This window comes from Contarinia nasturtii, unplaced genomic scaffold (genome assembly GCF_009176525.2).
Source record: "Contarinia nasturtii isolate CC-2019 unplaced genomic scaffold, AAFC_CNas_1.1 Cnas_scaffold_864, whole genome shotgun sequence".
In the NCBI taxonomy this organism is placed as follows: Eukaryota; Metazoa; Arthropoda; class Insecta; order Diptera; family Cecidomyiidae; genus Contarinia; species Contarinia nasturtii.
In genome coordinates, this window is record NW_022198211.1 from 1,098,343 (window position 1) to 1,120,235 (window position 21,893).

Consider the following 21,893-nt stretch of genomic DNA (forward strand, 5'->3'; position numbering starts at 1 on the left):
TGTGTGTGTGTGTGTGTGTGTGTGTGTGTGTGTGTGTGTGTGTGTGTCTGGATATTTTATTGCGTAATTTCTTGTCAATGTGCAATATTTATAAGTTGCTTGTTTATTTTAGCCTTTTTAAAAATGGGAATAGAAATTTGCTTGTTTGTTGGTTTTACAACAAGGTCGAACAAAAATAATTTCGTGGATTTTAATCCACGACACTGTCACATTGTTTTCGAAAAATGATGTGAATAATTTACCATACTTTACGAAAGAAAATAGCTACTTTATTAAATATTTACTGTAATTTTTCTTTCACACAATGTTTTAAACCTCAAATGCTCCTCGCACTTTTGCTATTTATATAAATTTTTGGATGGAAAGTATTTTTGCCACTCCAAAAGCATGTGCCGAGAAATGGAATATCATGACGAAACATTTTCATTTCAACTAGAAAATGGAATTTTTTTCTCATTGTTACGAATGGAGTAGTTTTGTTCGAGAGTTCAACAGTTATAAGTTTTTGAACAGCTCATGGGTATACCTTTTTTTCAAAAGTGTCATATTTTGTGGACGCACAATGTATTTGTGGTTATGAAACCAATTTTGTTGGAAATTCCCCACCAATGATATTCATGTGGCTTGCAAATCGAGATCAACGTTTAAAAACTCATATCGCTGTATACTGGTGCTTAATACATTTCAGCTACTAAACCCAAAATACATGCAAAGTTTTTTAATCCGAAAAATATTTTCACCAACTCTGCGAAATAAAATCAACTGTCTGAATTAGAATTCAGCGAGAATAAAAATAATCGTGCAAAAAGTGTTACATTCATTTTACAATTCATAAACACACATTATTTTCGCATTCACCACTTTTTATATTAAAATAGAATTCAGAGCACTGAATTCGTGGGCTGCGAAGCGAAACAGAAAAAAAATGCACCGATTTACCTGAAATTCAGTGAATTTTATGAATTTTTTGTTTGTTTGTTTGTTTGGGATCATATTCCCGTCAACAAAAAAAAGTAAAACACAAAAACAAATAATTTACTGGAGAGATTATAGCGTACAGAAGTCGCCTGGATTACAATCTGTATTGTTACGGTTCGAAACAATGAAAACGCTTAACTTCCCAGCTGAAAAAAAAAGAATTTCGCCAATGTACTGGTAGGACAGTTACACAGCCAAAATGGTGCAGCAAATAAACATTTCGTTGACAGTAAAATTATCAGCAACAAAATTGCAAACACAACGACGATGCACGGACGAGTGAAAAATGAAATAAATGCAGCGCAAGTGAAACTCGCGAAATCTAAATGCAAACAAAAAACTCTCTGCATGTCATTATTTTTGCCGGAAACGCTGGAAAAACCAATTCCATGGCATTATTTCTAAATTTTCAAGCAATATTTTTTAGATTTTGGATTTTTCTTTATTCTCATTTGGTCCGGAATAATGCTTACATGGTATGACTAATATATAGTATGTATTTTCGTGCAATCGAACACATTTTGTCGACTAATTTCTCCATACAATTTGTTCAACATCACCTTTTGTTTAATCGAACTTTCACGTGCTTTCAACGTTGAAACAATTCAATTTTTATCAACATCAAGCCATATTTGGCCTAGAAATATTACATTTTTCAAAAAACGAAGCTGTCAAACACAATATTGCTTTTATTTTCAAGGGGAAAAGATATTTATTGTTGCATTTTTTGTGCTTACTTTTTTAGGCGCATTTCAACGTGATGTTTAACTTGCAGGTGCAATTTATTCAGTAGGTTTAAGTTATTCAAGTAAGAAAAAAGGTCTTTCGAATTGAATTTTGACGTTTGAGAGTTTGAAAGACAGACTTAATAGGAAGGAAGAAAGAATTTTCCTCAACTTCACTCAGTCTTTCAATATAAAACCACTTGGATATTTCTATATATAGTGATAGCCCCATTTGGCCGTGATGTATGATATGTACACGTTCTAGTTATGAAATACACGCTTGGATTTTCATGGGTAGAGCACTATTTCATGTCTGACGTGCGAATAATTCAATTTACAATAATCGAATTTCCGCATCCCTGCAAAGACAAATGGTCCAGTCGCAGTTTTTTTTTTGTTCTCTTGTGTCGATGTTTTTTTTTTCATATTTAATTGAAGCGTTGAACATCGAGCAAAAAAAACGGAGTAAAAGGCAACACGCAAAACTTCACAAATGTGAGAACGTATCGAAATTATGCTCAAAGTGTCACACAGCTAGCGCTACGACGGAATTCAATGTAATCTATACTAAGTTGCTGCCCGCTAGTGAAAAGACTTTTGCTCAGTTACAAACAACAGACTAGAACTCCATAGTTGTACGTAGTGGCGCTAGCTGTGCTACAGTTTTGCATTTTATACAGTCTCTTATGGAACATAAATGCAGTGTGTGTGAGAATTGTGCGAAAAACGATGCTTTCGCCGTTCTTAACAAAGCTTATAAAATTGTCACACATCGCACTGTAAACAATTCACATGTTTGCATTCATGAATCGTGCGATGTCTTTTGTTCTGTGAATTGTACACTTTCTTTCACTCACTTTTTGTCTCTTTCTTTCATTCACTGTCTTTTTCTTCCTATTTTTAAGCTCTGGAACTTTTCAACCGATTTTTCTTCGTCGTTGTCATTCACGTTGACTTTATAAATGCCATTGTTACTGTTTGTTGATCACAATTCCTATTTTTGCACACAATACAATACAAAGAATTTTTGTTTCCATATCTATTCATTTTCACATTTTTTCTTTGCGAACATGCAGGAATGTATGTGCTGATATGCAGTTTTTTACTGTCTCTTTCTCACTATGCTAACGATGTGAGCAAGCAAACACTCTTACTGCAAAAATCACAAAGAAAATGGAAAACGAATACAACTTAAAGATTGAATGCAGCAAAAAATAACAAAGTACACGCATGTACACATCTCGAATAGAAAAAAATAAGATAGAAAACGGCGAAATGCATTACAGTGTGATGCATTTTCTTCATTTCCAATTCAATTTCAACTCACTCATGTGCAATTGCAATTCCGTTCTATTTTCAAGCCATCCAATGTGACTATTTGAACGTGTTGAAATATTGAGCATACAAATGACTTGATGTAAAATAAATTTATATTATTGCAATTTCTGATCCATTTTTCACTTTTCACATAGTTCGCAATCTCGGTGCAATCTTGGCTGTGAATTGGGTCTTTTTTAGTGTCGGTATGTGTTGTGATTTTTGGCTGAATTTGGAGAAAATGTAAAAATTATACAAAAGTTGACTTGATAAACAATATCCGACAAATTCCAGAAGATCCAGAAGAATCAAAGCAGTCAAGCATCAGACTGCGATAAATGATGCAATTCTCTGGATAGAGAGTAATTCACCCCGGAACATCCAACTCACATCGAAAAATCGCCATACCACTTATTTCACTCGGAAATGTAATGAATAAAACGAATTCATGTTCGATACTTTTCACCAATTTCTATATCACTTACTTACTTCGGGAATGATTGTTGTTTAAGAATTTTCAGAATAATTTAGTGAAATTTTGAAATAGTACTATAAAAATTCGAATATTTTCCACTTCACACAAGAACCGTCTGAAATTCATGAATTTAAAATGGAATGATCATCATTGTGGTGCTTCAAGAGATCTTTGCTGTAATTCGCAATTATATTACACCTAATATCGTTGCATCGAATACTTTCCGTTTTACCTCTTTTTGAGCTACATAAAAATGGCGTCTTCTTATAAAATGCAGCAAGTACCGCATGATATTTCATTTCATTTTCCTCGAAACTGTAGTAATAAAATCAAACCGAAAGAAATGCAAATAAAATGCTCATATTCGTTCATTTTATGTTCATAGAGAGTTATGAGCGTGTGGCGTTTTGTTTGATGTTGATTTGAACGCATATTTTGTGCTCCTGTTTCCATGAGTACTGCATATTAAGTATCTATTTCATCAAAATATGCTGTAGTATTATCGAGAGTATTATATGGCTTCGTCAAGAATTGAACCGCTACTTCTTTCATGGAAAAACTAATATATTTCACATTCCATATTCACAGTAAATGTGCATTGAATCTTATTCTTCATTCTTGAAGTTCGATTTCGATCTGATTCTTTTCCACCACATTTCTCAAGCATTTCGTGTGTCTAAGTTTCTGACTTTAAATTATTTGCCAAGCTGTTGGAAAGCATTTCGTTATTTTGATCCACTTAGAAAGTTTTATCTTGCTAGTGCTGTTGCTTAAAAAAATCTCTTGGTTCAACAGCAAAGGATTGAGACAATTTCTTCTTTAAAGAAATGAAGTAAACAAATACCAAATGTCCGCATTGAAGCTTTTTGGATGGCACGACTTTAAAACATTTGTCTCTGCGATTTCCATTTGTACATAATTTGGCATAAGTTTTTGCCGACTTTTTCACCACCACTTTAGTCGTAAGCAAGCAATAACGCAACAAAGCAACGGTTTTAAATTTCGATAGATATAAGCAATTTCCGTATTGATTTCATCGGGTATCTACTGTTGGCTCACAACTTGTGAGTCACAAGGACCTTCGTTGGTAAAGTTTATTTGTTGTTTGGATTGGTATTTGCGTGTATGGCTTGAACTTTGAATATAGTTCGATAAAACAAAACTGCCAACTTTTACCCAGTTACATTTGTCGTTTTGCTTCATTCAATAATCTTGGAATTTTGACATTTTCCATTTTATATTCCGTTTGTTTTAAGTACAAAATATTATCGGGCCACAAACTTAGTCTATTCATTTGTGTGCGGTGAGTCTGAGCTAAAAGTTTATAGTTTATTTTGTGCATTCAAGATGAATTGAGAAATAAACTCTATCGATAAAATGGCTACGTATAGTATAATGCATAGAAAATGCGATTTATTGACATTTCAACCCCGCTCATATTCAAATTGAGTCAAAACTATATACATTTTGAAGAGAATATTTCAACTTAAACTTCTTTAATAGGAGATCACAGTTTTGAATAAAATTATTTGCGTTGTTATGTTTCGCAGAAATTCTTTGCAATATTTTCAATGTTTTTCAATTTCAATGAATATTTCGATATAAATATTTAAAGTTTGCTGGAATATTGAAGCACCAAGTTTTTTTGGTTTCGACCTTTTTTCAAAGCATATCGTCACATATTATATTCTTCTGCGTTGCTTGCTATAGATTGGTAAATTATTTTATTAATTTTGAAAATATGTGCAGAGCTTTACAAATTAATTGGTAATATAAAATGTATGTTATTCAAACAAAATATGTTTTAAAACATCGAAAATGTTGATATAATTTACGAACATTTAAATGGCAATTAAATAACATTCATTGAACGGAATTTGATGATCCTAAAGCGTTGGACATTTTGAATTGAACATATGTACAATTTCCACATTTTATAGAACACAAACGCTGAATTTAGAAATTGACATTATACAGTCGGGTGATGATGAAAAAGCGTGTCCACAAAAAAATAAATTCATCGAAAGATGAAAAAATTAAAACATCTGACTTGAGCACAACATTTTTTTTGCATTTCAAGTATGTGAGAGACATGGTTAAGTAATTTAATTATGAATTGCACTTTAACCAGACCATAAAATTGCATACATTTTGCGTTCCCCTGAAACTATTTGGTTCGCTTATGAAACTGGCCACTTTAGTTGCAAAGGCACATTTTTTGTTACTTGCTTTTCAGTTCAATGTAGTTAGAGACATGGGAGATTGCCTTTGTTCGGAATCAACCCAGTTGCATATTTTGATTTGTCAACACTTCTGGTTGTGATTCTTCGCGGCGTTTGCATTGTATTTGTGCTTTCAGCGACAGTGAAAATTTTTGTTATAACCATGGTCCAGATGTGGTTTTTGTAACGTTGCTTGCGAATCGTTGTGTAGAGAGCACACGCACACACAAAAATTCGGACTCGTTGTTTCATTCAAATATGATGAATAATTTTGCATCCATTTTGTATTGAATGTGCACATATTTTAATGAGCTTGGGGACTCATTGCAGTTTTCATTTCGAATTCTGGTTTGTCGCTCTGGTGAGGCCACACAAATAAAAACTTGGCTGCAAATGCGAACGGATGTGACAGAAGACAAACGGCAAATAAATTAAATTTTGAACCGAGTTATAATTCAATTAGGCGCGAGCGTCTTTCCTTTCCCCAATTCAAAAAATATCTGATGTCGCAAAAGTAAAAATTAATGACGGTGAAAAAAAAACACACACACACACACAAAATAATTATATTCAAATTGTGCCTTTGTATTGGTGAGCCTTTTTCTACTTTAATTTACATCATAGTTTGAAGTCATGGTGGCTGGTGGCAGTAGCCGAGTTGGGAATTTTATAATTAAATCCTTGTTAGTTACTCAGAGAAATTTCACAGTGGAAGAGAAACTGTTTTCATGCATATTAAGTCACATTTAGATTCAGTAACCACAATTTGGAAGAAAAAAAACGTCAATCTGCGTCCAAAATTAAATCAAATGGTCTCGATTCGATTGCGTGACGGCAGCAACGAAAACAAACCCATTGTTACATTTGTCATGGTAGAAATGTAGAAAATTTAATTTTATATTTATACATGTCGTCTTAAGTATGCCAACAGTATGAGTGTGTATCCCGACAGTAGGTAGAACATCCGTTTTCTTCAAACCGGAGACCCAAATACTAAGAAATCAAATAATGCTGTGATAGAGCTCTGGATGGAGAGAGGAAAAACGCAAATGTCAAAACAGTATTTTGCTTATTTGGCTGTGTTTGTGATTGTGGTGAGTCATTTGCATACGACACTTTAGATTATGGAGCGAGAATGATGTTTGCAGACAATTGCCAATGTGATGTCACCACATGTGCAAGCAATAGACGAAAACGATTTAATAACGGAGCCAAAGTGTGTGACAAGCACCGGTTCAAATGATGAGAAGTGTATATATTGCACACATCAACTCTCTGTTGACAGCGAACAATGTGCAAAAAATCATACATTTCTCGCACAATACCTTTCGATATGAAATTGTTTTCTTTTTCCACTTTCGGATTGACAAGCTATTATAAGCAAAAATCTGTCAACTGTCAAACAGTAAACAACACTTTTTCTTAGCTCCGTAGTTTTAGTGTTTTTATTTTGTTTATTTATTTAATTTTAAGTGCTGTTCTTAGGTAAAAAAAATTTTTTCTTGTTTTTAAGCATTTTCCAAACTCAAATTAGTGTTTATCGTGTTTACATTTTTGTTGCTTGTGTTGCTTTCGTTGGTTTTATTTCGTTTTTTTTCTCCCCTGTATTTTGTTAGTGTGACTAACCTATAAATATGAATACAGAGCATGACAAATGCACTTTTTGTGCCGAGTCCACGACCAATTCCAACAAAGATGTGATAAATTGCTATGGATTTTGCGGTAAACAATTCCATATCAACTGTTTGATTGCAGATAATGGTAATTATAAGAAATCGATTGTAAAATTTTTTGGTTTCAATTAAGAATTTACAGTGGTATTGCGATATATGTCTGACCTTCACGGTAAATGGCATTGCTTCAACTCTTATGAATAGTGCTAAAATCTTAACGGAAATTCAATGCACTTTACAACCTCAAATTGAACAATTGAAGGTTTTTAACGCAGCCACCTCGGCACAGGAAAATAATGGTGCGATTAAAACATTATCCGCTCCTATTTTGACACAGTCTTCAGTAATTCATACTGACATTCCATCGGCTACGATTAATCAGATGGAAATCGATACCAATATCGTTGTTGATATCGATGCAAACAGTACCGATGTGATTGACCCTGTTGTTAACGAAAACAATGACACCAGCATAATTTCGATTCCGTGTGATATTTTGACCACTGATGTTCCGACCGTGCGACCAAAGCCAAAAAAATTACGCAAGCGTCGTAGATCTGTCAGTCCATCGACCAGATTAAACGTATCGGCAAGCACAGTGTCAAATCCACACAAAAAGAAAGTGTCAAAACCAACGTAAGTGACAAAGGCTAATTCAATGCCTAATTCAATGCCAATTTCACATCTCCAGTCAAAAGTCATTGGCAGGAATACTGTAGCCACCTCAAATTCAGACATGAATTTGCATACCAAAGGGGCTACTTGTGATATTGGGCATCAGGTCGGTCATACAATGAACTCAAAATTGTATGAGACTAAAACGGTCTACCTTTCACCGTTTTTGCCAAACACTACAGTCGATGATGTCACCGATCATTTGAAATCTCACCAATGTTACCGTGTAGTAGGTGACTTAAAGGTGACTAAACTGGTGGGCCAAAATATGGACACAAGGAAATTATCGTTTGTTTCCTTCAAAATAGAAGTGCCAAGTCGTTATTTTGACATTGTTATGGACAGTTCCATTTGGCCAACGGGAGTCAAAACAAAAGAGTTTGTGGAAAATTCATTGCCTCGCAATAAAAAACCTGAGTCTATTCCACCTCCCAAACGAACTGTAAATAATTCAAAAAACAAGAAGCACGCCTCGTTCAAGCCACCAATTCATGGTCGAAAACGACCAAAGCCACAACAAAGGCAAACAATATCATCGGAAATTCCACCGATTGCCAATTTGTTGCCACTGCTGTCACAGTGCCTACTCAGTCCACTGATGGGATTGTACAGTCAGCCCCAACAGAACCGACGCAAGTAGGCAACTCGATTCACGCTCTCCCTCCTCAATCGACTTTGGTGTGCAATGATATATATTATCAAAATGTTCGTGGCATGCGCACCAAGTCAAAACAATTTTTCTGCAATTCGTCGGCATTTTCACACTCGATCGTTGTTTTAACGGAAACATGGTTAAACCAGTCTCATTTCTCGTCAGAATTTTTTGACAATTCATACCATGTTTACCGCAAGGATCGCTATGAGACTGGTTCATCGTTAAGTCGTGGTGGTGGTGTGCTAATAGCAGTCACATCAAAACTTACATCCACCAACATTGTATTCGACGACACAAGTGAATTGGAATATGTCTGCGTTAAAGTCAGCATTAATACAAAACTCAATGTATTTATTTATGCTGCGTATATTCCGCCAAACTCACAGCCGGAAATATACAAACGCCACTCGATTGCCATAAGCCATATTCCATCGAGCCCAAATGACACTATCATTGTACTGGGGGATTTTAATCTACCCCTTGTCAATTGGATTATGGATGACGCTGAATTGAATGTTCTCATTCCAACTTGCGTCACTCCACTGCATGCGGCAGATTTCATCGAAGACATCACCGCCAATGGTGTCTATCAGATTAATTCTATTCGCAATGCAAGCAATAAATTGCTCGATTTAATATTCACGAACGATTTCACAAATGTGGAAGTTTCTTGCCCGCCTCCTTTATCTGTCATTGATGAACAATATCATCCACCAATTCTCTTGACGTATGAATGGCACATAAATAACGCAACGCAAGGGCAATTTCAAACTCGAAACTTCCTCAAGGCCGACTACATTGCAATGAATAGGTACTTTGCCGACGTCGATTTCTCTCGTCATTTTTCAAATAAGACCCTTGACCAAAAAGTCGACATTTTGCACCAAGTTATTAATGAAGCGATCGATATGTACGTACCTATACAAACGAAAAAGATTCAATCGAAATGTCCGTGGAACAACAAGCAACTCCAATCTCTCAAGAACAAAAAGAACAAAGAGTGGAAGAGATCGAAGTCAACGAACGATGACTCAGACTACTTGTTTGCGCTTGATAATTACACCAAACTTAACACGGAACTGTATAACTCGTATGTCGACAAAATGACTTCTTCACTGAAGTCTGACCCTACATCGTTCTGGCGCTTTGTCAATACGAAGAAAAACAATGATTGTGACCCAAAATTATTACATTTTGGTGATAAATCTTCGGTTGATAAAAGGGAACAAGCCGAAATGTTTGCTTCTTTTTTTAAAAACAACTTTGTTAACCAGCCGTGTCAAAGTCAATCGGTAGCACAAGCATCAACTCAAACAAACTCAAACGTTAACGAATTGATTCTTAACGAATTTTTTGTTTTCGACGAGTTGCTTAAAATAAACTCAAAGAAAGGCGTTGGACCGGATGGGATACATCCTATCCTTCTCAAAAATTGTGCCGCCCTACTGTATGCGCCTCTAGCGATAATATTCAATGAATCGCTTTCCACTGGACACTTTCCCACGAGTTGGAAACGTTACAGCGTTGGACCAATTTTTAAAAAGGGATCACGCTCTAACGTTGAAAATTATCGGTGCATTGCCAAATTGCCAACAATCGCTAAATTTTTCGAATACTTGATTAATTTGGAGATCAGCAAGATGGTAGCCGATAAAATCGTGCCTCAACAATATGGTTTTATGAAAGGCCGCTCAACTTCGATGAATCTTTTAGAATTCCTGCACTTTTCACTCAAGGCAGTGAACGAAGATAAGCAGGTAGATGTACTTTACACAGACTTTAGTAAGGCATTTGACATTGTTGATCATTCGATTCTGATTTCAAAACTTCACAATTTCAATCTGCCACCAAACTTAATCGATTGGATCAAATCGTATTTGTCAAATCGTCGTCAATTTGTGAAATATGGGCAAATGGAATCAAGTGAGTTTGTTGTTAACTCAGGGGTGCCTCAAGGTAGTCACTTGGGCCCCACTCTATTTCTACTTTTCATCAACGATATTGTAAATTCCATAGATGACGACGACATTTTTATCTCTCTGTTTGCTGACGATCTGAAATTGGCAACTTCAATCACTGACACCAATGACACTATCAAACTTCAAGTGGCAATTGATAAATTAAAGAACTGGTGCGAAGCAAACAAACTTTACCTAAATCTCGACAAATGCTCTGTTATGTCGATATCAAAAAGGAGAGAGAAAATCATGTGCTCCTACTCATATGGCAGTCACAATTTTAAGAGAGTAAGCGAACAAAGAGACTTGGGAGTAATTTTCGACAGCAAACTCAACTTCGTCAAACACATCGATTCAATCGTGGCAAAAGCAACATCAGCGCTCGGATTCGTGAAGAGATTCTGCTACGATATTCCTGATGTCAATACTCTCAAGTCGTTATACTGCGCCCTCGTACAATCAATCTTGGAGTATGGCAGTTTAGTATGGCTACCGTACCATAGCATTCACAAGAACAAAATTGAATCTTGCCTTCGTCAATTCTCAATGTTTGCACTCAAGGAGTATCCAAACATCTCGAATGACTACAAAATTTCATCGTACAGCGCTCGCCTGGGCAAACTAAACATGCAATCACTCGAAAGGCGCCGTATAAATGCATCAATTTTATTCATATTCGACTTGATGCAAAACAACGTTCACTGCCCATCACTGAAGACTGAAATGGCCCGCAATCAAAATGGACGTAACTTGAGAAGTGTCGAGTACTTCAAAATCAATGACAAATTCTTCCGAATCAATCCATCCGTTCCACTCAACCAAATGTGCAGAATGTCAAATAGGGTCCACGAACTATTTTCGATGCAATCAAAGAGATCAACTTTCAAAAATCGACTTTTATCCTTAAGCGATGATCACTTTTCTAACTTGTCATTGGTGTCCAATTATAACACTGTTTTCTTAAACGAGCAAATGTGATACATTGTGATTTATTTTTTATATAGATATAGTATTTGAAATTATATTTATTTATTAGTTTTCGACTCATCGTATCCGCGTGCAATTTGAAAATATTAACTATTTATAAGTGTTTTTTGCTGTTTGACGGGATAACTTTTGGCTATTACAGTAAGACGTAGCTAATTGTTTATTTATTCATTTATTCATTTATAGTTATAATGATGTAATTTTAACTTTGGCCATGGGGGGCGTAGTGACCACTGCGAAATCGGCGGCCCCATTCGGTCTATTTACCTTTACCGTGCAGCCTGGGATGGTGGCTGAGTGTTCATTCGATCTACTGACCCGGGCTGGTGCAGCCTGGGATGGTGGCTGAGTGTTCATTCGATCTACTGACCCGGGCTGGTGGACCGTGTGGGTGACCGTTAGAATATCGTATGTGGTCGTAAGATTATTATTGAAAAGATGTGGTTTTTAACGGTGATCAGATGTTTACCATAGTATATCACTGATTCATACCTTTTTCCCACCAACAAATGTATAAAAAATTGTAAAAACTCAAATGATTCAGCCAGTTTTGGCGGTGAATAAAGATTATTATTATTATTATATATTTTATGCATCCCGTACATTGTATCGAATCACTTAAATACGATTTTTCACGTCGATTTGTCATATTTTCATCACTTGAATCATTCTTGATTTTATGCAGAATAAAATCATATTTTACTTAATTTCTCAACGCGACGAAACTATGTAGAGATTTTCACCTATTCTCCCAATCAATAAAAATTATGCAGTAACATTTTGAAATCTAAGCAGGGAGAATCAAAATATTTATTTAAATGTTTTCAGAGTTAATAAGTACTTCACATTTTTGAAAATTATTCCAAATTGCAGAGGAGATGGAATATTCGAATTTGCTAGGGTTGATAAAAAACACTACCTGCTTGAGCTTTGACTTCAACCTATTAATTAGCATATGAACAACTCGACTAGTGAAATGTTTGCTGTCACGCAACACTCTCGTGCACACTGCTTTCAAAACGATACAATTTTTAAGTTTCATTTTATTTTTCAAAAAAAGGTTATTCCGTGTGATACGAAGTTTATATAAATGTTTCAATGAATCTGTATAAAAAAACAATTTCCAAATGAACATTTCTTTGAACTATAGTGAAAGTTTCACTTGAAATAATAGTTTCAACAGACTTCACTACCACAACAATTTTACGCTTGTGGATTTTATTTCACTTTATATCTCAATCAGTATTCATGAAAAGTCATAAATATCTGTTTGGTTTCAAACAAGCTAGGCGTGCCGTGCCGCTAATGTATACTGTTTGCTATTTATTGACGGCAATGTAATTCAATGATGGATGTTATAGAGGGAGTAAATCAAGTAACCACCAGAGGTCGCAAAGGAGTGGAAAAATCGGCCCGACGCCCGATCGAATTTCCTGTGTCTTGCCCGAGTCCGACCGAAGCCCGACCCGAAATTATTTTTTTTACCGAAACCCGTGATTTCCCGAACTCGGGCACTCGGTATTTATTGAATTTTCGGGTGTAAGGTCCCCGTATTTTTTTTTAAAGATTTAACTGATACAAAAAATGAAAAAAAATGGTTCTAACATTATTTTTTTCTGTATTTCCCGAGATTTTCTAAATAATTTCCAAAAAACACTCGATTTCGGGCTAATCGGATTCGGACGCCCATGATACCGAACGTCCGAAATATCTGAAAAATACCTAACCACTAATACCATCATAAAGTAAATTTCCTTAATTAATTTACTCGATCACATCTTTCGATTGCGATCCTTTCAAAATGGAATAGTACATACTTTACATAGCCGTGGATGATCTCATATGTAAAAGCCTATAGATAGTAAATCTGAAAAAAAGAGAATTTTTGTTAATATTATTGGAATATTAAAAAAAAAAATAAATAGTATGTTTTATTTATTTTATACTTGTTTCTTCCACATTATTAATAATTGGTTGATTTGAAGTCAATTTCAATCAAGTTAATGCATTTTACAACTTTCGACAATATTTCAAACTAATAGCGTCACTTGAAAATGAATATTTCTATCTTTCCTCGTTATACATTGCATACGAGAAATAAAACAATAAAGGTATTGGCTAACTATAATTTTCTCTCTCATTTTATTATGTTTATTGTTTGGAAAACCAGACATAGTAAAACGTCACATGTAGGTTAATATTAAAATTTCAATGTGCAATGGCTACCTTATTATCTGTATAATAATCTAAATAGATGTTCATTTGAATGTGAAATATAAAAACCTATCGCATGGATAAAACTGCGCATATGTGTATCCGGTAATATTTGATTATATTTGTGTAGTTGTTAAAATAGTTTGTGTATCCATGCAAAAAAAATTGAAAGCAAAAAAGAAACACATTTATTCATTGAAAGTGAAATTTCGACATAAATCTTAATCAATTAAATTCTTTCGATCCTATTATCGGCCACACTGAAGAACAGCTTCCCAATGAAGAAAAAAATGCGTCGAGTGCTATCGGTAACGTTGATATCGACACGGTATCTTCCAGAAGGTACGAGAGGATCAAACGTTAATTGACGAAGTGAAACATTGTTGGCTTTAATATATACCGTTCTATTGAACGGACACGAATGATTCATATTGCTGTATTTTTGAATACTTCCAAATGCCCAATGTAATAAATAGTTTTTGTTTTTGTTTGAAAGCCAACCGCAAAAATCTTGCCATAAATCAACTGCATACTTCTGATATGTATTGTATTTGTAATAGCATACGATGTGTGTCCAAAGATCACGAATTGGTTTGCTAAAATTGCCCACAATATTTATATTCACGTGAGTATGATTTATATTCCTTACATCACAATGCCAAGAAATATTTTCATTCGGGTTACGTACGCACAAAAATTTCTCGAATGTAAGAGTATTTTTCTAGTTTGGGATTACAATGGATATTGATTTAATTGTAATGTTATCGATAATTTGACAAAATTACTTACTGACGCTTGAATTGGATGAAACAATTTTAAATTTATTGTTAGTATCGGTACCAATACCAGCCAAATTCTACTAACTATCTTCATTTTATTGACGTTATTTGCAGACTGATTGCGATACGAACAATTCAGATGTTGTTGTAGTTTAAAACTACCAGTTTAAAATAGATTATTCCGGAAATGAACACGCAATTAATTATAGAATATTTAAATTGATGTGTGTATTAATGTTATTTAAATGGGCCAATTAGGTAAATTAAAATACAAATAATTGTCGGTATTATTCCTTTAATCACTGTATTAAACGATGTCTAGAGGTTCTGAAAATAATTATTTATTTTAGCAATTTCTGAATTTTATCTAAAAAAATTCTAGGGGATCAGAAAATAGCGAATTATTCGATATTTCGCGAATTTTATGCGAAATGATTTGTAAGCGATGGGCCAGTAAAGTTGTGATTTAAAAAACAATTCGCAAACAAAACGCTATGAACGTGAGACAATTCGCAAAATTTGTATGTTTTGTATGTATCAAATTGTGAACGCTTGTAAACGAGCCAAGTGAATAGCGGCGACGTACGAAAACGAAATGAGTGAATAGCGACAACGAACGAAAGAAAAAATGTTATCCGTTGCCGCTATTCACTCACTTCGTTTTCTTGCGTCGCCGCTCTTCACTTGGTTCGTTTGCAAGCGTATATTATATAGTTTGATTGTGATAACTTTTTGCGAATAGCTTGCGAATTGTATGCGAATTTTCTGAATTATTTTACTAAAATGACGACTTTATCATACAACTAATAAATTTTGTCCATTCGCGAATAGATCATTTCCCCTAGAAAAAATTAAACTCATTTTCAAGTTCACTTATTGCACCCAATAAGTACAACATGACTCATCACTGATGAGTCATCAGTGGATGGAATTTAAGCAAAACCAAATATTTGTGAAGCATTAAAATTCAGTTAAATTCTCGATACGTAAATGATGGTGACTACTATATTCAAAATCAGAATTTACATTCTTTTTTTGTTTTGGAGGAAGTGAACTTAAGTTTATTTCCTCTTGATAAAATGAAGTTTTCTTCAATTATACTGATACACTGGTTTCATGTGATGGAAACATAAAAGAATGATAATCGTAATATCTCTTTATCACTATCACTAATAAACCCAAATACAATTTAACCAAATGTTTTGTTTTATATGATTTTTATGTGTGAAATTTATATGACTTCAATTTCGGTAACACAACTGATACACATCTTTTAATGGAGATTATTTACTTTCGAATGTAATTAATCTAAATGTGACAAAGTAAAAAAAACTACACTTTAATGATATAAAATTTAAAAGTATGGAATTTTCGGATGAGTCGAAGAAGCATTTAAAAATGACATGAATAAAAGAGCTTTGTGCATCGAACCAAAAAAAGACATTCCAACAAAGTCAATAAAATACTAAGCACAAAACAAAATATACATTCGCCGTTTAAATTCTATTGTGTTAAATTGCATCATCAGAAGTGAAATTATGTGGCTTTTGTGTTGCATTTGTAGCGAGAAAAATGAGCGTTTTGATGTTATGTGTCTAGCATAAATAAAGTGGCAAACTTTAAAATACAAGAAAATCATTGCGAATAACAATGAGAAGAATATTCTATCTGTCGCTTCTGTTATTACATATTCTTCTCCCTTTTTTATCTTTGCAGTTGTTGTTAAGTTAACAAACGAACAACAGCAATCATTGTTAAGTAAGAACACATAAAAATGAACACGTACATCGTACATATTTTAAGTACAATTGAATGACGGCCATAAAAATAAGAGCGAATGGAAAATGGAAGAATAAACGAAAGAAGACGTCAAAAAGACGCAGAAAAAAATGAGTTGTGTGAAGAAAATGCACACGAATGAAGTCAAAAATAGAAAGATGGAGTTTTGATAAATACAATCAACATTCATTCGCATTTCGATGGTGTTGCATCGAATCAAAAATAGAAAATTTAACCTTTTGAAGACATTTCGTCGGTTTGCGTTCAACTCACAACACACACAAGCCCTATCACATGAAACTGCATCACGCACATTCCTTGGAATACACGCGCCTACGGAGCACACATAAATTCTCGTCTCGTAAACGATTTAAATTTGTATTTGAACACAAAGTTGGTCGATTTCGATTCAATCACATGCCAAATTATATGCAAATGAAAAACTTGTGCCATCACACTCCAGTTTGGTAGTAGTAGTATTGCTCTAATCAGCTTGTGCATTTTGATTCGATTTCCGACACAGACGTACTTGTTTGCATCTTGTTTGAGATATTTTTGTCGCAAGACCACAATTAAGTTTTGTGCTGTGTGGTGCACATTGCATGGATTGTCAATTTATTGATTCAAGATGATTTCGTTTGACAAGAAGTTTTCTGTGGGTTTTCCTTGGTGTGCACAAGTTTTATCTGCTGCTGCTGCTGCTATTTGAAATTGATTCGTGTTCAATTCCGTTCTAACAAACTTCCCACCGACAGTACAGAATATTTTTTTCGAATATGACTGAAAAAAATGAAAATTTATAAATTCGGTAACGAGAGACAGAAAAAAGTCGGAGCTCGACACAAAAGTTTTTCATCGCATCGATATCGGAGAGAGTTCGATGATCTATTAGATGTACGGATGTATATACAATGTTTATAGGATGAGTCGCATGTGAGTTTTTCGCAATTCGACAAAAAAAAACACGATCACAAAGTCGAAAAGAGATAAGTCAACATTGAATGTCAAAACGACGAGATGAGCAAATAAGATTTAGAACATTTTTCTTCAGGTTCCCGATGTCTGGCGTTGAAAGTTGTTACTAAAGATGTATCAAAAAAGGGGCGCACCACATTTATTACTGGTGAATTAAAACCTGAATGTTAGAAATAGTTTATGGTAGACTTAGAATTTATTCCTGGCGAAATTATTCCTGTAGAAATTATTTCTAGAACTTCTGTCACTTAAAATTTCTAGAAATATACTATCTACATTTGTAATTTTTTATGCATATGTGTTCATGTATAGTGAAAGTGTAAAAGAATAATCCATATTCTATAAAGTCTTAAATACTTAAATGTATAAATTCTCTGGAAAAGTCATAAAATTAATAATTCCAACACAGCGAGAAAATTTACACGAATACACTTACAGATTCTGTATAATTTTTGACATTTTACGTATTCTGTATAATCAACAGAGATATTGTACACTGTCTGTATAATTCGCTATTGATTCATCTGTCAACTCATCTGGAAACATTTTAGATGCGCTGACGAATTATACAGACAGTGTACAATATCTCTGTTGATTATACAGAATACGTAAAATGTCAAAAATTATACAGAACCTGTAAGTGTATTCGTGTAAATTTTCTCTGTGTGAAAGAACGCTACTTTTTCTCTTATTCATTGTCTGGGTTGGTATGTACTTTGATACTTAATCTACATTTTATAAACAATTTAAATTAAATATTTTTTCCCATGTAATCTAACAAATTTATATAAAAACAACAGAAAATGTATCAAAATACCAAAAATTGAATAGAATTTTTATGGTAATTTCTATTGAAAATGTGTCTATTGGACATTTAAAATAACAAATCTTTTCAATAGAAACACATTTCATTCATTTAACAAATTTAGACAATGTTTTTAGTGGCAATTTGACTCTAATTTTGAATTTTTGAATAATCTACAATATATTGTAGAAAATGTAGAGTATACGTAAATTACATTTTTTTTAATCGTGTACATTTTCCAACCCAGTTCATTGTACATTCTACGAGTAAAGAAAACAATACTATACCAACTTCTCTTTACCAGATTGCCACTGAATTAGTCAAAATCAAATAATCTACAAATTTTGTAGATTACATGGGAAAAAATATGTAATTTAAGTGGTAGTAATCTACATTTACAAAATGTAGATTATGTATCAAAGTAATCTACATACCAACACGCAACCAAGCTCTCTACTTAATATTCTTCTACAGAAATATTCCTTCTTTGATACATAATTTACATTTTGTAAATGTAGATTACTACCATGTAAATTACATATTTTTCATGTAATCTACATAATTTAATAAAATATATTAAAACCAGCACAAAATGTACCAAAATATAAAAAATTGAATAGTTTGCTCGCAAAGTGATACAGCGGATATTCAAAAAAGTTAACTCGCAGAAAAGTATATGGATTATTCTTTTACACTTTCACTGTACATGAACACATATGCATAAAAAATTACAAATGTAGATAGTATATTTCTAGAAATTTTAAGTGGCAGAAGTTCTAGAAATAATTTCGCCAGGAATGAATTCCAATTCTACCAGAATATATTGAAATTAATTCCTAGAAAAGAATAATGGAATTAATTTCTAGGAGTAGAAATTATTTCCAAATTATTCTTCTAGAAATTATTTTTCTAATAATAAATGTGGTGCGCCCAAAAAAGGTATGCTTGCGTTGCGTTCGCGCCTGCATTCAACTCAGACGTTTGCTGATAAACTTTTACACTCGCTTATCACATTTCTTGTCGTTGAAAACTTTCAACGGCCATATACTACATCAACGACTTTCTGCTCATTATATGTTTACCGAAGTGTTATTCAGAGTCGAAACAGCAAATCATGAGCAGACAATATAGCACCGAGATGACAATTAGATAAAAAAAACGAAACTAAAAAACTGAACACTTTCAGAAAATGCCACATCCATCAAAAATTTAAATGGGCTTTTTAAGAGCGTTTTGCTTCTGTGAGCTCATGGTATGAGGAGTACTTGTTTAAAGATTATACACTTTCCTAATAACTTATCAGGAATGACATTTCGCAATTGGGTTTACGTTAAATCGAAAAAGTTCCTAATATGGAAGTTGATGCTTACGGTGATCAACTTTTAAAAATAATCGCTATGCTATAAAACTCTATTCTTTATAATATTTTATGGTCGAAAAAGACAAACATTTCACATTTGAAGCATTAAAACGAACACCGGAAATAAGATTAAAGTATTAAAAACACCTTTAAAATTGGTGAAAATTTATATATATTTATTTTTTTCTCTATTGATAATCTTTTAAAAGGTTTTTTCTTCTATCGCATTTTTTTATTTGAAAACGAAAAAATTGATGTTAAATTTATTTTTAGAGTAAGACATGTTAAAAGCACTTCTTATCATACAATTATTAGTGTTTCATTCTCAAATAAAAATTGACTGAACAACCAATTAGTGAAACTTACTAAAAGGTGACACATTTTTTTTTTACCAAGATTCAGTAATATTCAGCAATATTTATTCGATTTAGATTTGGACATAATCAAAAAAAAAATTAAAAAAAAAAAAAATACATCCGATCACTAAAAGTATGCACAAACCAAAGTACGTTTCGATAGAAAAAACTGCTATAGGACACCGCCATCAAATGTTTGCAAATATTGACACGTCACAACCCTGAAACTGAATCATTCCGCTTCGATTTAAAACTTTAATTTTGTCCACGCACACCTTGCGTACATTTGTATTGAATCAACAAATCTGTCACACCTCAATCAAAGGGAGAAATAGATGAGTTTCGTAGTACAGCGCGGCGGATGAGAATGTGCGATACACAATGCATACGAACAACACATATACCGTATATATGATATTCGGAGGTAAAAATCATAACTGTAACGCAAAATTCGTGACAATATCGAGCATAGATGATGACGTAAAAAAATTTAGGGGGGTGATGGCAAAATTCCGTAGGGGGTCCCTGGAAAAATTCATGGGGGTCCCTGACGATGTGAACAATTTGTACGAAACGAGGTTAAAATCGTTTTTTTTTATCTTCACTTTTTTGGCGAAAATCCTCAGCAAATCGAAAGAATTTTCTCGGTCAAAAAAAGTGAAGAGAAAAAAAAAGGTCCTCATTTCAAAAATTGTTTAGGGTTCCTAAAAATATTTTAGGGAGGTTTCATCCGACCCCTAGAAACCCTCGTCATCACCTATGATATCGAGTGAATCAACGGATTGCCTACACAATTATGATTTATTTGACTAAACCAATTCATTTTTTCATCTCATAATTTCCCATATGCCGTGAGTAAAATAAACTTCACATTCAAACTGGAATTCGTTGATTCACAAACCAGACTCAGAAGGGTTCACATTGCGGATATGTTGGAACGATAAAACAAACATAGAGCAAAACTACCCGAGATATTTTTCGAGGAAAAAAAAAAACAAATAAACGATGCGGTAAAATTAACGCTGCTAGTTAGTATACTTGCGTCAGTTTTTGAGATTTGGAAACAATATCTATTCAAATTGTATTGAATTTAAAGAGAAATATTTCGTTTGAAAACTGATTCTAATTTGGTTGTGTGAAAATGAGAGCGAATGATAAATGAAACTTCTAACCTTGTCGAAAAATCAACGCAACTTTATTTACGATATCAAAATGCAATCCATTTGATATTTTATCCGAAGCGGATGGATGGATCATGCACTAACTGCATTTAGTGGTTAAGGGTCATTGACTTCCAATGGGTGCGAACAGTTGCACATACGCTAATTGGAAAATGCAGTAGTTCAAATTATTTGTATCAAATAATACAAATTCACAATATAATGAAATTATTTAAATTCATCGCATATTCCGGTCATATACCCAATCCACTCCATATAAACAGGTCGATGCATTCAATCCATCAAACAATGGCACAAAGCTCATTAATAATCTCGTTTGGTTTGTTTGTTTTCGAAGCACCGTGTGCGAAGTGCAATTGTTCACGCACATATTTCGGTTTTCATTGAACATAAACTGTGATTCCCTTTTGCCGATGCATTAAAATAATTTTGAAATACAATTTTCAAGTTACATATTTAACCATTTTGCGAAAAACCAAAAGTTTGAGTTTAAACAAATTTCAAATCAATTTTATTGAAAATTCCATTGTAGGCAATATCGTTTGTATGAAATTCAAAGTTTAAATTGTACAACGTGACAATCGTTCGACTCGATATCTGGCAATCTGGGAATTTTCATGCTGAACTGAAGCCATTGACTATGAATTTTGAATGCATTTATATGTGGAGTACATGACAGTCAATGTACTTTCACTGGGATGACGGTCGTAAATTATATGTCGTTCATTCGCGCATATATATATTCATCTCGAAAAGTGTCATAGTGTATGCGTAATGAA

The 21,893-nt window shown here is 33.7% G+C and overlaps 2 protein-coding genes across 4 annotated transcripts in view; one reads left to right on the forward strand and one right to left on the reverse strand.

Annotated features, from left to right (window-relative positions):
• LOC116342303 (FMRFamide receptor) overlaps nucleotides 1-21,893 on the forward strand; it is a 209,926-nt gene that overhangs the window by 68,628 nt on the left and 119,405 nt on the right. The gene's annotated exons all lie outside the window — the stretch shown is intronic.
• The window catches only part of LOC116342304 (uncoordinated protein 58-like), a 149,453-nt gene that overhangs the window by 52,855 nt on the left and 74,705 nt on the right, over nucleotides 1-21,893 (reverse strand). The window contains exon 3 of the mRNA XM_031769842.1: nucleotides 13,483-13,532. The gene's annotated coding sequence lies outside the window, so the exon portion shown is untranslated. The remainder of the gene's footprint in view (nucleotides 1-13,482; nucleotides 13,533-21,893) is intronic.